The sequence below is a fragment of the Pistacia vera genome, unplaced genomic scaffold (genome assembly GCF_008641045.1).
Source record: "Pistacia vera cultivar Batoury unplaced genomic scaffold, PisVer_v2 Contig374, whole genome shotgun sequence".
Lineage (NCBI taxonomy): Eukaryota > Viridiplantae > Streptophyta > Magnoliopsida > Sapindales > Anacardiaceae > Pistacia > Pistacia vera.
This window is the reverse complement of record NW_022196195.1, coordinates 2,072,765-2,081,525: the sequence shown is the minus strand read 5'-3', so window position 1 is coordinate 2,081,525 and position 8,761 is coordinate 2,072,765.

Sequence of the window (8,761 nt, the reverse complement as noted above, 5' to 3'; positions counted from 1 at the left end):
AGTATAACCCTCATCCACATACACTCTTACGGGTTGTACAAATTTGTCTTCTTCTTATGCTGCTCATTTAAGGCGGCGTGTATGTGGGAACTTCTTCTTATCACCCATGGGTTCCCCATTGCAACAACCTATTCTTTTTTCTTCTTTAGCACTCTTTTTTCTCTAATTCTTTAGTGCTTTTCTTTCTTTTTCTTTATTCTTATGAATTTTCTTTAAATTCTTATGCATATGTAAGTTTATGCATATGGATGACTCATGCTTATGTTTCTTTCTTAAGTGCAATTATGCAATGCAATTATGCTATGTTGCACAAAAATAAGTTTCTCTACTTATGCACAAGCTTCTCTTAGGCATTTCATCAAACATCATGCATGCATGCTTTAATTCTATTTTTGATACATCTCTACTTCTTTCTTTAACCATCCATTCATAGAGCAAAACTTCTCCACAATAAATCTAAACATTACTAAGAAAAACACTTCAAATATTCTACTTAATTTCTTTCTACATGCAACCAAACTCCACTTGGTCACTACAAACTCAACTCCACTTCTGATGGCTTAATTCTACTTATCAAAATCCATCTACTCATCAACATCAACATTCTCAACAATCAATTACAAGCTCATAAGCATAAACATGCATATCAAATCATTTGGTTGCTTAAATCTTAACTTAGGTTGGATTTACTTACTTTTGCTTGAGTTCCTCCACTAGAAGCTCTTTATCTTTGTTGGACTTGCTTCTTCTCTCAAATCCTAAGCATAAACTTCATAAGAATTCCATACTAACTTAAACTAATCTCATATAGAACTTGATGCTTAGGATCAAATCCTTATAGAAATCCAACCAAAATCCCTCAAATAAACCTTGGAAAATTGATGGAAAGATGAGAGAATTGGGGGTAGAGGTGGCATGTGGGATAAAGCAAACGAGAGGGTTTGTGTGCTTAAACCCTTAATATCTCATATAATTAAGCCTTCTTTCCCATTTTGCCCTTACACTTTCTTGGAAATTTCATCCTTATCCTTTAATTCTTTACAAATTCACCCCCATGAAATTTTCTTGCATTTCATTCCCCACTTTTCCTGCTAATTAGGGGTAGAATGGTCACTTCACCCTTATGGAAAATTCTCTAGAACCTTCACAAAGAAAATCAGCCAGATCTTCGCCCTGGCAAAAAAATACAGAGCCTACGTCGTTGTGGCAACGATTCTTCTTCGCCGTGGCGAAGTCTGCATTTCCCAAATCCGCTAAGACCATCAAAATCAGGGCATCCAAGCAATTCTAACAACTTACAAACTTAACCAAGGGCAACCCAACGACAATGACACATATCAAGTAAACTTAGGGCCAACAAACAACATTTAAAAGGCAAATGAACATGAATCAAAGATGTACCTCGAAGTGGATGTTACAAGTACGAGGTGTTGCTCATGAGGATATGTCTCACCAAAGAAATGGGGGCAGAGTCCACCAAGATTTATGGTGATTCCTAACTCGTAGTCCACCAGATTACCCAGTAGTATCAATCGAAGGAGGACAAAATGGCATCCTACCTCTAACTGGTAAAGTCCGAGCTTGAGCAATTCAGATCCTTCATAGTTCCTTAGATCCCAAGGGAGATGAATCCAGTAGCCGATGCTCTAGCCCGCCTAGGCTCTACAACGAGCCAAGAGAAAATTGATTCGACACCTGTTAAGTTCCTCCCAAGTCCAAGCATCTCTGCTCCACAAGGACCAATTATGTTAGTGTATGTCCCAGAAACCATTTGTGCTATCGGTTTCAAAGCATTTTGTCTTGTATCAATATATCATAAATAATAGAAGAAATAGTTCTTCAATTCATATATATAAATTGCTTCCTTTATTCAGTCATGCATTTAAAATAAAGTATGTATATGAATTGTCCAGATGATTCATTTAATCGGCAAATGAATTTACCAAAAGGTTCCATACGAAAGTAATATAATTTGGGCAACAATATTGCATATTAGGCATACTAGATGCTTCCCAAAGATATCATGAGTTGATATAAGTACGGATAATGATTATAGTCATGTCACTGGGGCATTAGTATGGATTAGTGGTTGGTGAACTATTTTTCGAACATAACCGAATAGTGACAAATCACTTGGAAAAGCATGTAGTCAATGATTTATCGTTTGGTTATATCAGTGTACAATGTAGTCCTTTGACCTGAGACATTGTGGTCAGATCAGATACGAATGCGTATGGTTCATACGGTGTATACGTACGAGACTAGTCATGTTTCGTATGATAAAGCCTATTTGGTCATGCGCTATTGATATGTGGAAAAGAATGATGTTCAAGACGGGATCCATTGACTCGAAAATATAGGATCCTGAGTACCGCTGACTCCATCTAGATCCGGGTTCCTAGAAAAATGTTGATAAATGTCTGAAATCAAAATCTATGTCTAGAGTCTATTATTAGTCATACGAAAGTAAGTTCGTGATGAAGGATTCCCGACATATTGATCGACAATTCAGTAGAAGATTGAGTTTAGGATTTTGACGTTCCATGAATCCGTACTCAGTTAGGATATTTCAGTGGAGGGACTTTACCTGCATGGTACATATGATCTAAAAAGGGTTCGATGAAGTATTTCTTCATCCTGGTTTATGAACTATGACACATTGCTAGATGTTTACCATAGTCGTTGGGCCTTTGGACAAGTTTTCAGATTCATTCGAAACCGGCTCACGGCTAATCCACGGTGGACCTACATGGTCACACCAATAGCCTTGAGAAGTTAGAGAAGGATAAGAGAGAAAAATAATTATCCGAATAGGGCTAGCACCTTCCGAGGGTAATGATGGAATTTATATGGTAATTGTTACATAGAAAATTATTTGTGACATTTTAAAGGTTAAAATGGTCAAGCAATAATTAATTGTATTTAATTATTACATCTTAAAACGTTAAGATAAATGAGATGAACTAAAATAACCTTTTAATAGTTAAAGGGCAAAAGGGTAAACTTACAAGTTGTTAATATAAACTAGTGTAGTTTACATGGGCCCTTGAATAATATTGATTATTCAAAGGCCAAATTAATAAATGCTTGGGCTCCTTTTAGAATAAGATTTTATTAGGGCTTACAAGTGAAAAGAAGGAATTACAAAATGAACCATGTATATAAAATGGTTGCATTTTAGGTCAAGTTGTTCATTGTTCACTCAAAAGAAAACACAAGCTCTCTCTTAGGTTCGGTCACCCTCTCTTTCTCTCAAGGTGGTGTTAAAGTGTGGAGGGTTCATAGCTTTGAATCTTAGCTTCATCAAACCTAAGCTTTAAGGAGAAGGTATAATGTTAATTTATGCTTTATTTAAAGTTTTGAATCCTATAATCCATATCTTAGCTTGCATGTCTTGTTTACATGTTTTCCATCATTTTTTTGCCACCTCTTCATGGTTTTTCACATTACCTGAAGGGAAAAATGAAGCTAGAATACTCCGAGCAAAATCAGCTCGATACACGCTCATCAATGACAAGTTGTATAAGGGTGGATTCAATTCACCATTATTATGATGTGTTGACCATAAGGATGCAGACTACGTTATGAGAGAGATCCATGAGGGCATTTGTGGGAACCATGCAGGAGACAAATCTCTAGCATACAAAGTGCTTCGTCAGGGTTATTATTGGCCAATAGTTTTTGACGATGCAGCAAACTATGTGCGCAGATGCGACAGATGCTAGAGGTTCACAGATGTTCCACGAGCTCTGCCCCAAGAGTTAACTGCTTTGACAAGCTCCTGGCTATTTATAATCTGGGCCTTGACTTGATAGGCCCTTTGCCTCAAGGAAAGGGGGCGTTAAGTTTGCAATGGTTGTTGTGGACTACTTCATCAAGTTGGTAGAAGTCGAACCTTTAGCTACCATCATGGTGAACAATCTGAGGGATTTTGTCTACAAAAACATCATTTGTAGGTTTAGAATCCCCCGCATTATAATAATAAACAACAAAAAATAGTTCTACAGGGAAGACTTCAGATCTTTTTGCGAACGACTTGGTATTAAGAAGAGCTTCGCTATTGTTTATCGGCCTCAAGCCAACGGTCAAGTAAAGGCTGTAAACAAAGTTATCAAGCACACCATTAAGAAAAAGCTTGACGCCTTGAAAGGAAGATAGGCCGAAGAATTGCTCAAGGCCTTGTGTTCTTTCAAAACGATAGCCAAAAGCTTGACAGGAGAAATTTTGTTCTCTCTATCATACAGGTGTGAAGCAATGACCTCATTTGAAGTGGGGCTTAGTTTGTTTCAAAGGGAAGTTTTCAACAAGGACACAAACAAAGACCTTCTTCGCTTAAGGCTAGACCTAATCGAAGAGCATCAGGCCAAGTCTTAGCTAAGGCCCGTTTCATATCAACAGCAAGCTAAGCAATACTTTAACAGCAAAGTCAAGAATAGGGACTTTGAGGTGGGTGACTTAGTCCTCAGAAAGGTTGTCCAGGGCAATCAAAACCCAAACTTGGGGGCACTTGAGCCCAAACGGGAAGGTCCATTCAAGATCTCCGAAAAGCTTGCACCAGGAACCTTTCACTTGGAACACCTCAATTGCAAAGCAATATTGCGAGCCTAGAACGTCAAGCATCTGTGAAGGTATCACCAATAAGTAGCTCGGGTTCCACTCATGTTTTATTTTCTTTCGATCAATTTTTGTAAGGTCGTTTACAACCAAAATATTCTATCAATAAAAGAGGTATTATTCATAACTTTTCTTTGTTCACCATTTTTATTTACTTGTTGTTTAGGATTTATCATTCATTGCTTCAAAAATTGCAACCTACGCGATCGCATCGAAAAAAACTTAAGAGTCAAGAGTTCAGAAAAAAGGCAGTTTATCTCAATAAGCCATGCCAAAATCCAACTCATTAAGGGTGAATATCCCAAATCGATGAAGTTACACTTGAAAAAATTCAAGTAAAACACATTGAGATAAATCGGTCATAAGCAGGCGACCAAAACTTGAGACGAACAATGAATCCAAAGTCGAAGTTGTCACATAAGATTTCCTCGCATATATTCGAGAAGTTCCTCAAAAAGTGAGCTATGCATAACTTGGAGCAAATTTGAATTTTTATGATAAGTCCGATTAGGACAATTGAAATGACTTTGCAGAAATAAATAAGTCAGATTAGGATGATTAAAAAAAAAATTGCTCGACAGAGACATGCAAAAATATCTTTCATTCATTATAAGGTCTGGTTACAAACTTAAAAAAAAAAAAAAATATCTATATATATACACACAAAAGATTTTTCTTAAGCAGGTGGAGGAGCAAGGGCATCATCATCGGTCGGACCATGAAGCTCGTCACCGATTGGCATAGATGGTTCCTCGATGGTAGGAGTGATAATGGCCTCTTTGAGGTTAGGAGCTGGCATATCTTTTGGAGCCTTGCCCAAAGGAAGATCGACAACAATGGGAGGAAGTGTAGCCAAAGGAGTCAGATCCTCGGCCTCTTGCTTAAGGCCGGTCTCCTTCTTACCTGCCTCAACTTTTTCTTGGCCCTCACCATCAGGCACTGAATCATCTGAGTACATATAGGCCATTCCTTGAGCTTCGGTCCTCATCTTGTCGACCTTTCTGATAAGCTCGAGGAGTCAATTGAGGGGTGAGCTTCCTATAATTTTTGCACAAGGAAGATCGACATCTCCCAACTCTGATTAGTGATGGCTTCATTCAGCTCCTTGATTTAAAGCCTAAGCTACTTTGTCTCAAGGCATTTCGTCGACCTTTCGCTTCCTAGGCAAGGTCGACTAAGGCCTGTTTAAACTTTGTCTCCCAATCAAAAGTAGTTTTGAACCGAGGAGAGCTCGAGTTCAGCTTATTATTGTCACCCTACTGCAATGCCAAACTCTTCTCAGCCTCGGCCACTTTGGCTTTAGCCTTTGCCCGTGTAGCATCGCTTACCTTAATTTTGTCAAGGAACTCCCTTTCCTTGACCCCAAAGGTCGCCATCTCTTCCCTAAGCTGCTCAAGCTCAGCCTGTTTTGCCTCTTTCTCCTTCTTCGCAACCTGTGCTCTAGCTAAGGCATCCTTCTTCACCGTCTCTGCTAGCTACCATCCATGATAAGTGCCTCCAATGTGGGATAACACTTATCCTAGAGAAGCCTGCTTGCCACGACATCCTAAAAAACAAAAGAGTGAAAGTCAGCAAGAAATAATGATAGCATGTATAAAAGGAAGAAGGGGGCGAACTGCTAGTCCCTTTATCATATAACTGCACACCCATGCCAGCATCTAGGTGGGAGATGAATCCCTAATACCCGTGAAGGTTCGTGGGGTGATGCCATCCTTGGTCGCTAAAGCCCCGATGCTGATATGATCAGGGAGTTGATCGATTAGTGCATCGACTGTAGCTCGAGCCACCTCATCTATCTTTTTACCTCTTTTCCGAGACGAGATGGATTTACTTCCCACGGTAGCAGTAGCTTCGCCCGTGGGAATAGAATTTTTCTTGGCCAAGTCCTTAGTCGCAAATTTCTTTGGGCCGCTAGCCTACCCGGTAACCTCCTTGCCCAAACTAGCTTGTTGCACAACCATCTTCTACTTTGCCGAGTTCCTTTGAGGCTCGGACGATTTCTCCTTACCTGCGCCATCATATTGCTCAGGTGCTTTCTAATTCCCCAAGCCTCCAGTTGGCTCGGATGCTTTCATCACCAGCCCCTTTTGGGGCTCAAGGGTACCTTTTCCGCCATTTGCCTTCGAGGCAGTCGTAGGCTTCTTTGCACTTGGGCCTTCCCAAGTTCTCCCCTGCTTCTTTTCGTGCCAGTGACATCAGTGGGCAGTTTCGTCGCCAGAGCAACCAGCAGTTTTTTGGCAACCCCAGAAGTTGATGCCTTTTTCTTAAGACCCTTTAGTTTCTCAGCCCACATTTCTGCAAAAAGAGAAGCAAGCAATAAACGACCTACTTACATACAAGGAAGAAGCGTGAGCAAGTGAACACTTTACCTTTCTCGAGAATGATAAGGAATTTAGCGTTATCCTCGCAAAAGTCGTATGCCCTTGAGCGAAGAAGCGAGATAATCTCATTAACGTTGCGCTCCTTGTTGGAAAGATCACTAAAGCGCTGAAGCCTCTATAAGCTCGTAGCGGGGAGAAAATTATGCTCGATGTTAACTGCAAAGCAAAGAAGTTCAGTTAGTTTAACCATCGAGCTTGAAAACGATCTTCGTGCACATTGGGGGTCAAGGTCTTACTAGCTTCTAAAGCAAAAATGCCGGTCTCCCCAGCCTCGTAAAAGAAAAACTAAGAGTCCCAATGCGAGACCTTCTTTGGAATGTTGACCAGGCCATTGAAACGTACCTTCCTTACCTTGGAGAGGTAATATGTTTCATCTTGACCTTTCTTAATCTATCAAAATGGACAAGCTCCTCAACAAATGGCTTGCCCAGCTTGGCAACATGTAAGCTATATACAAACCTATGATTATGACGTATGAGTTCGCAGACAGCTGGAAAGGGATGATGTCGAATCACCTCAAAACGTTGTCGATGAAATGGTGAGGGGGAATAGACACCCTACATCTCAAAAGGGTCTTAAAGAGTGCCGCCCATCCTGTGGGAGGATTCTTCCGGGAAAAGTTCCCCGGAACCCTCAAGTTGAGTTTAGGCGCATAAGTCTCTCTTATGTGCCTAAGATACTTGATGTCAATCGAGATTGCGGTTCTCTCCGCAGCCTGTGAACTAGAGACCACCTTGACTGAGCCAACTCCACAGAAGCATGATCGGACGAGTCCACTGTGTTAGGATCCAAGCTCCGCACAAGATGACCTCTTTGGAAACCTTAGGGATTATGCCCTCGACAACTGTCGGGCTTGCAGGGGAATCAAACATGCGATCAATCATGTGGCTATTGGATGAAGACATGACTATAGCTTGCCTTTGGATACCTGAAACAGAAGCGAACATGTGTTAGAGTTTGAAAAACTTGGCGACCTATCCACACGTTGCTTTCAGTTCAGGCACCCGAGATAGCTCTGCCAAACAACAAACACACACGGCCTACCAAGGATTCTGGTAGCTACCATGATAAACCCTCCTTATACCTAGGACTATTGGAGACACACTTAAAAACCCTAATAAAGCCCTAAAAGACTCAATGTGGCCACGACAATGGCCACCCTCAGTTGCGAAAATCAAGAAAACAGCTAAAGGAAGGGAAAAAGAAACTTTACCGGAACAAGAGAATGGGATGAACTCGCTGGAAAACACCATGAAGATGAAGTAGCAATGACGGAATGAGCAAGAACATCTGAGAGTTTTTGCAAGATGAGTAAGCATTCTAACGAGTTTGCCTGTTTTTATAGTGGTTTGCATGGGAGACGAAATTGTGGGGCTTGATCGTAGTCATCGATCTATAGTGAATCTCAACCCTCCATTCGTCGAGCAAGCTTTGCCCTTGGACGTGGCCACATGTCAACCATCCGCAAGGGGTGATGAACCGTCAAACTGCCATGATCATAACCGTCACCACATGTTGCCTCAACTCTGTGCATGGATAGTTATAGTCACCCACGCACGATGAAAAGTAACTGATAAAGGCTGCCGCATTTAATGCGACAAGACCCGTGGAATTTACACAACTATCATTTCTTTTCAAATTCTGAGTTGGTCAAGAGTGTCACAGAAGAGAAAAGGTCCAAGTGTGGAGTAAGTCGACTAAGCATGATCCAACTCTCGCAACTTGACCGAATCTCCATCCAATGCCATATCGATAATGTCGAGCTT